The sequence below is a fragment of the Cervus elaphus genome, chromosome 5 (genome assembly GCF_910594005.1).
Source record: "Cervus elaphus chromosome 5, mCerEla1.1, whole genome shotgun sequence".
Lineage (NCBI taxonomy): Eukaryota > Metazoa > Chordata > Mammalia > Artiodactyla > Cervidae > Cervus > Cervus elaphus.
This window is the reverse complement of record NC_057819.1, coordinates 31,984,309-31,992,470: the sequence shown is the minus strand read 5'-3', so window position 1 is coordinate 31,992,470 and position 8,162 is coordinate 31,984,309. Positions and strand designations below refer to the sequence as shown.

General features: G+C 42.8%; 1 pseudogene across 1 annotated transcript; it reads left to right on the top strand.

Annotated features, from left to right (window-relative positions):
• Nucleotides 1–5,836: 5,836 nt before the first annotated feature.
• On the top strand, nucleotides 5,837–7,706 carry LOC122693306 (annotated as a pseudogene). The gene has a single exon (XR_006340858.1). The product of XR_006340858.1 is annotated as a PHD finger protein 23-like (transcript).
• Nucleotides 7,707–8,162: the final 456 nt, after the last annotated feature.

Below are 8,162 nucleotides of genomic sequence, written 5' to 3'. Positions count from 1 at the left end.
CTAGATAACACAGAAGGAGCACCTGGGAAGGGAGTTTATGGTCACAGCAAAATAATTTAGCCTGGCAGACCTATTAAAAATTTTCCCAAGATTTGTATTGATATGTCCGGGCACCTTCCCTACTGGTAATTTGGGTTGACTTCTGCCAACTCCACCCTTCTCTACTCCTTTATTTATTATTTTTGTCTGCACTGAATCTTTGTTGCATCAGTTTTCTCTAGTTACAGTGAGCAGAGGTTACTCTTCGTTGCAGTCCGAGAGCCTCTCATTGCAGTGGCTTCTTTTGCTGTGGATCACAGGCTCTAAAGCTTGAGGGCTTAGTTTCCCTGAGGCATGTCGAATCTTCCTGGACCAGGGATTGAACCTGTGTCCATTGCCTTAGCAGGCAGATTCTTAACCACTGGAACATGAGGGAAGCCTCTCTATCTCTGTCTTTCTTTTTTCTTCCTAAACAAATGTCAATCTTTTTTTAAAAATTTTATTTGCTTATTTTTGACTATAATAGATTTATGTTGCTGCACAGGTTTTCTTTGTGGAGAATGGGGGCTACTCTCTACTTGTGGTGTGCGGGCTTCTCATTACAGTGGCTTCTCTTGTTGCAAAGCACAAGCTCCAGGCACACAGGCTTCAGTATTTGCAGCTCACAGGCCTGAGAGCATAGGCTCAGTAGCTCTGATGGATGGGCTTAGTTCATCCAAGGCATGTTGGGTCTTCCCAGATCAGGGATAGAGCCCATGTCTCTTGCTTTGGCAAGCGGACTCTTTACCACTGAGCCACCAAGGAACCCCCCCCCCCCACACCTCTTCTTAAGTATAGTTATTATAGACTTTCCTGGTCTAGGACCACAATTACTGTTGTTACAGTTATTGTTTATTATTGAATGTTTATCCTCTTGAATTGAGATTCCTCACTACCATTACCCGTCCACCAGGCAATAGACAGCTTCTTATTCTGTGGTCCCAAAGCAGCTTACATGTACCATAATTACAGTATTTTTTACATTATTCTCTGATCATGTGTCATACGACTGCCTCTCCAGGTGACCCTGAACCCTTGAGGGCAGAGTTCATGAATTTTTTGTGTGTTCTGAGCCTAACGCTGGCCCTGGCTCAGAGCAGGCAGCCACTAAATTTTTAATAATTGGATGAATAAAGGAAGCAACAATATTTTATTGAGTGGGAGAGTAAAAGAAATATTGCTTTATTGATTCCTAGCAGTTTCTGAGCTCCTAGAAAGCTGATGTTGTAAAAGAGATTCATCAAAAAAAAAAAAAAAAAAAACAGTTAGCTAGCTTTTAAAGAGCTGGGCTTCCTCAGAAAGCAATGGGCATTTGGACAGTGACTTCTAGGGCTTTTGAACTCAAGTCATCGCGTGCTCATGTGTGTGCTTAAGCGGGTTTTCTAGGTGTTGCAGTGGTAAAAAATCTGCCTGCCAATTCAGGAGACATGTGTTGGAGCGTTTCGTTGGGAAGATCCCCTAGGGTAGGAAATGGCACTCCCCTCCAGTATTCTTGCCTGGGAAATCCCATGGAGAGAGGAGGCTGGTGGGCTCCAGTCCATGGGGTTGCAAGCAGTCTGTTAGGACTGAGCACACACATGTGTGTGCTTAAATCCATTTATCTAAATGACTTAAAATGACTGAAATGATATTTAAGTCTCAGATTTCTTTGATGAATCTGATGAATCAAAACTATAGTCCTCCTATCTTACAGACTATGGAAAACCCCAAAATATTAGATCCACATGATATCAACTGTGTCTTTTCTGATATTTGGCATTCTACTTTGAATGATTATGTGATTTCTCCCCTATAGAAACGGAGAAGGCAATGGCACCCCACTCCAGTACTCTTGCCTGGAAAATCCCATGGACGGAGGAGCCTGGTAGGCTGCTGTCCATGGGGTCGCTATGAGTTGGACACAACTAAGTGACTTAGCAGCGGCAGCAGCCCCAATAGAAAAGTTGAAAGAAAAGTAAATATTTTACCACATTTTGGTCACACTTTGGCATTCTCGATCTCTTTGTCTTTCCCTTCCTCTCTCTCTCTGTCTCTCTCTCTATATATATATAAATATAACACACACTTTTTCTTTTTTTGCTGAACAACTTGCAAGTTACAAATAGCATGACAGTGACAGTAAGCCCCTAAATATTTCAGCCTACACTTCCTACTGATGAGAACATTTCCTATATGATCACAATACCAGTATAATTTCTAAGAAATTTAATCCAATATCTAAATTTTGGTCTATAATCAGTCACTCAATTACCCCTAAAATACCTTTTTATTGTTGCCAATGATTCCAACCAGGTTTGTGCATTTCATTTGGTTTCCTTTCCCTTTTGAAGGAAGAAGAAAAGAGCATCAGTGGACTCATTTCATGAATCGAGTGAGCAGAGACATTTAGACATATTATTGAGATTTATACTAGAGATGGCTTGTAGGGGCTCCAGCAGGGACATTTTGAGGTGTGTTCCTTTGTATGGAGTGTTGAGTAACCAAATAGACTGACTAAACAAGTACATATTTAGTGCACTAGCATAGCAGGGGAATTTTTAAAAGTATATTTTGAGAGAATTCGATAGAAAGAAAGGAAAACATAAACCAAAGGCAGGGAGAGAGAAAGGAGAGAAGAAAGAAAAAAGAAAAAGTGTCAAAAGGAAAAGCTTTTTAGACACTACCTTATAAATGGGTGTTGTTTTTTGTTTAGAATCACAAGTGGAGATGAGGTATTGTGGGTTTTATAAGGTAGTGTCAAAAAGTTCATGCACTATTTCTATAGAGCCTGGAACGATCATATAATTTGGATATGTGTAGGGCAAAGACATTGAATGGTTTTTGTGGTACAAAGCCTCCTCAAAGAAACCAGAACATTGCTTGACACCTGAGGGTAAACAGGGCTGAAATCTCTCTGCATCTACCTGGAAACAATCTATCACTCATCCTGTTATATAAGAAATTATTACTTTTTTTAAAGTATACATTTGAACTTGGGCACTCTTTTGGCTGATATCACTCTCCCATTGTGGTCCTTGAAGAAGAAAAGCTGACTCACACCAGAGTACTTTTTAGACACTTTTAGACACTACCTTATAAATGGGTGTTGTTTTTGTTTAGAATCACATGTGGAGATGAGGTATTGTGGGTTTTTTCAGTATTTAGGATTTCTTTGTCTTTTAATTTTTATTTTATGTTGGAGTATTGTTGAGTTACAGTGTTGCGTTGTTTCAGGTGTAGAGCAAACTGATTCAGTTATGTGTACTAAACTGCTTCACTTGTATCTATGTGACCCCACGGACTGTAGACCACCAGGCTTCTCTGTTCATGGGATTCTCCAGGCAAGAATACTTTAGTGGGTTTCCATGCCCTCCTCCAGGGGATCTTCCCAACCCAGGGATTGAACCTGGGTCTCTTATACCTCCTGCATTGGCAGGCAGGTTCTTAACCACTATCATCACCTGGGAAGTCCAATTCAAGTATACATATGCATATACTATACATACATCTATTTTTCAGGTTCGTATCCCATATAAGTTATTGCGGAATGTTGAGTGGAGTTCCCTGTGCTCTGCAATGGGTACCTGTTGGTTATTTATTTCATATACAGTAGTGCATATCTGTTAATCCCCAAATCCTAATTTATCCCTCTTCTCTCTGCCTTTCATTTTTGGTAACCATAAGTCTGTATTTGAAGCCTGTGAGTCTGTTTCTGTTTTGCCAATAAGCTCGTTGGTATTATCTTTTTAGATTCCACATATAGATTATATCACATGGTATTTGTCTTTTTCTGTGCTGCTTCACTTAGTATGATAATCTGTAGTTCCATCCACATTGCTGCAAATGGCATTAGTTCATTTTTTATGGCTGAGTAGTATTCCGTTGTGTATATGTACCACATCTCTTTTATCCATTCCTAGTGTTTATGATTTCCAAAGATCTGTGACCAGGGACTATGAAAAGACGGCCCAGCATGATCTGGGGGCCCCTGACCTAACTGGGAACTGTGATACTCTGGTGTGAGTCAGCTTTGCTTCTTCAAGGACCACAATGGGAGAGTGATATCAGCCAAAAGAGTGTACAAGTTCAAATATATACTTTAAAAAAAGTAATAATTTCTTATATAACAGGATGAGTGATAGGTTGTTTCCAGGTAGATGCAGAGAGATTTCAGCCCTGTTTACCCTCAGGTGTCAAGCAATGTTCTGGTTTCTTTGAGGAGGCTTTGTACCACAAAAACCATTCAATGTCTTTGCCCTACACATATCCAAACTATATGATTGCTCCATGCTCTATAGAAATAGTGCATGAACTTTTGTAATTGAACCTCTCCTTTAAGCATACCTCTTTATTTCGCACAAAAGATAATCTGTCTTCATTTGTATTCTTAAATGTGTAGATAGCTAACTTGTTCATAAAACATAACATATAGACAGGATCTAATCCTTAGTTTTTTGACCAAGCAGCTTTGAGTAGCTTCAATGAGTTTCTTAAATCAAAATACCAGGCTTCCCTAGTGGTCTAGTGCTTAAGACTTCGAACTTCCCCTGCAGGGCTCACGGGTTCAATCCCTGGTCAGGGAACTAAGATCCTGCATGTCGGGTGCTGTGACCAAAATTTTTTTTTAAGTCAAAATACCATAATAACATTTACTGCACTTACTTGTATGTAACTATGTAGTTAGACTAGGGAATGTCATCCCCTGTGGTTCCAGAAGCACTTTAAAAGTAATGGAAATTACAATGCACTCTGGAGAGATTGATGAAAATGTTAATTAAAGTCAACTTGTCCTAGCTTTCATCATTTTCCCAGAATTGAAAAGGATGATGACTATGGCAAGCTGACATATTTTCAAAATATGACTGCTCCTCAAAGCTATGGTTTTAAACAAAGTCTAATGAATCTTCAGAAAAGATGATTTCTTGAAGAACAGGATTTTTACCTCAAAAAATTACAGCATCATTTATGCTTAGGATCCATGAGAACTCTGCTGAATTAACGAAATATGAAAGAAAGACAGCAGTTTCTGACAGTGTCTGTGAAATCTGTAACATTTTATCTCCCAAGGCATGGCCTATTCATAGCTTTACTTCCATGTGCACAGATAATATGTATCAACATTGACAAGAGTTAAGCAAGCGATTTAAAGGAGAAAATTGTACTGTTTCGAATCTATATCCCAGATGATTAAAAACCATCAAAAACTACACTGAGATAGAAATATGAATACAACTTAAAATACCAGGAACCAAGAATTTCATCTCGGTTTATGCTGTCAGGTACTAAACAAATGGAAGGGGGTGGGGTTAGGGAGATTTGAAAGTTTCATTTCATACCTGGAGTGAAGTGAAGTTGCTCAGTCCTGTCTGACTCTTTACGACCCCATAGACTGTAGCCCACCAGACTCCTCTGTCAATGGAATTTTCCAGGCAAGAGTACCTAGTAAGTGCTTAAACTGTGAAGATGAATCAATTATTTATCTGCCAATTCAGAGCCACAACGGCTCCTGAAACCTAGGTTTCTGATTATGAACAGATCCATTTCATTATGAAAATGTAGTTGACAATTTTTTTTTTTACTTAAATTGTATGTGACATATTTGAAATAATACTTCACCACTTCAAAATACCATTGTTATTTTATTTATTAATATACATTAATTATATTAATGTATCATTAAATAAAATAAATTGAAAAGTAATTGAACAGGCAATCCAAAGAGTAGAAAACACATACAGTTTAAAAATAATTGTAGGGCGCGGGGGCAGGGGGCCCGGTCCGGGAGTGCAGGAGACTGTGGTAGAAGGAGGTGGCGGCAGCGGCTAGCGGACTCGAGTCACGACCGAGCCGAAACAGACACCTCCGTGGAGCGAGGCAGTAGGAACACCGAACACCGGAGGCGGCACCGGGATCCCCGGCTCAGGGGAGGGGGGCGCCGAACCGGGAGGAGGGTAGGGGGCGATGCTGGAAGCCATGGCGGAGCCCAGTCCCGAAGCCACCAGAGAAACGTCGGAGAACAACTGAGGATTTCAACAAATTTTGCAGTTTTGTTTTGGCCTATGCAGGTTACATCCCCCCTAAGCAAGGAGGAAAGTGACTGGCCAGCCTCCGGCTCCAGCTCTCCATTGCGAGGGGAGAGTGCTGCAGATAGCGATGGCTGGGACTCGGCCCCCTCAGATCTCAGAACCATCCAGACCTTTGTTAAGAAAGCAAAGTCATCCAAGAGAAGGGCGGCTCAAGCAGGCCCCACCCAGCCAGGACCCCCAAGGTCCACTTTCCCTCGTCTGCAGGCCCCTGACAGTGCCACTGTGCTGGAGAAGATGAAACTCAAGGACTCTCTCTTTGATCTAGATGGGCCCAAAATGGCATCACCACTGTGCCCCACGTCCCTGACACATGCCTCCCGGCCCCCTGCTGCTCTCACCCCAGTGCCCCTTTCCCAGGGGGACCTCTCCCAGCCTTCTCGAAAGAAGGACCGAAAGAACCGAAAGTTGGGGCCAGGAGAGGGGACAGGCTTTGGGGTACTTCGGAGGCCCCGCCCAGCCCCTGGGGATGGGGAAAAGAGGTCTTGAATCAAGAAGAGCAAGAAGCGGAAGTTGAAAAATGCAGAACGCGGGGGGATAGACTCCCACCTCCTGGGCCTCCCCGGGCACCCCCCAGCGATACAGACTCTGAAGAGGAGGAGGAGGAAGAGGAGGAGGAGGAGGAGATGTCAGCTACCAACACCTGAGGCTCCTAGCCCCCCTGCCACAGTGCACCCTGCACCCCGAAGGAGCCCCTCCCACTGACGGTGAAAGCAAGGAGGTGGGCAGCACTGAAACAAGCCAAGATGGCAATGCCAGCTCCAGTGAAGGCGAGATGCGGGTCATGGATGAGGTCATCAGGGTAGAATCAGGTGATGATTCATGGGATCTGATCACGTGTTACTGCCGAAAGCCCTTTGCAGGCCGGCCCATGATTGAGTGCAGCCTGTGTGGGACGTGGATCCACCTCTCCTGTGCTAAGATTAAGAAGACCAATATCCCTGACTTCTTTTACTGCCAGAAATGCAAGGAACTGCGGCCAGAGGCCCGGCGATTAGGGGGGCCCCCGAAATCTGGAGAGCCCTGACACATGCCATCTCCAGGCTGGAACTTCAAATGGAAATGTGACTTGGGAACTGAGCTTCAGGGTCGACATGTCCCCTGAAGCTGGGATGTTGTCCCACTTCGAGGCAGAAATTTCCAAGGGAGACTGGTTTGGAAATGAGTGGTTTTCCTCCCTACCTTTCCTTCCCACCTTGTGGACTTGAACTTGGACCCATTGCAGGTGTGAGTGGGAGGCTCTCTGGATCCCTAGACACTTGGACTGTCCCTGCAACTGCTCAGTTTCTGGGCCAGGGTTGGAACTGGGATGGAGTGGGACAGTTGTCTATAAAACTCTAGTGTAAATATAGCACTCCCCTCCCTCATCTTTTCTTCTATCTTACTCCCCATTTATTCTACACAGGTTGTATTTTTAATTTTGGGCTTCCCCTTTTGAGCATGGCAGCTCAGTGGTGGAGTGCCAACCAGAGCTTGGCCGAGGGAGGAAGGAAAACAGAAAGGTGACAATTCCTCACCTCTTTTGTTTTTAATAATACTGGCCAGCTGTTTGTACAGACAGCCTGCGTGTTGTAAATAAAGCAGAGTGGGCTCTTCAAAAAAAATAAATAAATAAATAAATAAAAATAATTGTAAAAAATTTCATCTAAAGCATATATAATTTGCCCCTTCAAATTTTCCCTGCATCACTGCAGATAATAGAATCTGATCATGCTCAAGTTCCTTATGCAAAATGGTGTATTTTGGTATAACCAATGCACATCCTCCCTGACACTATTTTTTTTTTTTCAAATACTGTTCTTAACTTCCCACTCCTAGTCTTGAGACCCTTTATATTTCCCAGGCTCATTTTTGGTCCACCGCCCCTCACCCACAGTCAGGTCCAAATGCAAAATGAAGCAGAACACACACACAGAGGAAAGGTGAATGGTGAGATTTACACTCTCCTTGATTTTTTCCTTTAGGATTATTTTCTCTGCACAATTTTTAAAGCATACGCGCGTAAGCCAGTTGCACTACATGCCTGTGTTGTGTCTCAACAAGGAGGGATGGGAGGAGATAGGAAAATCAAGATTCTAACTT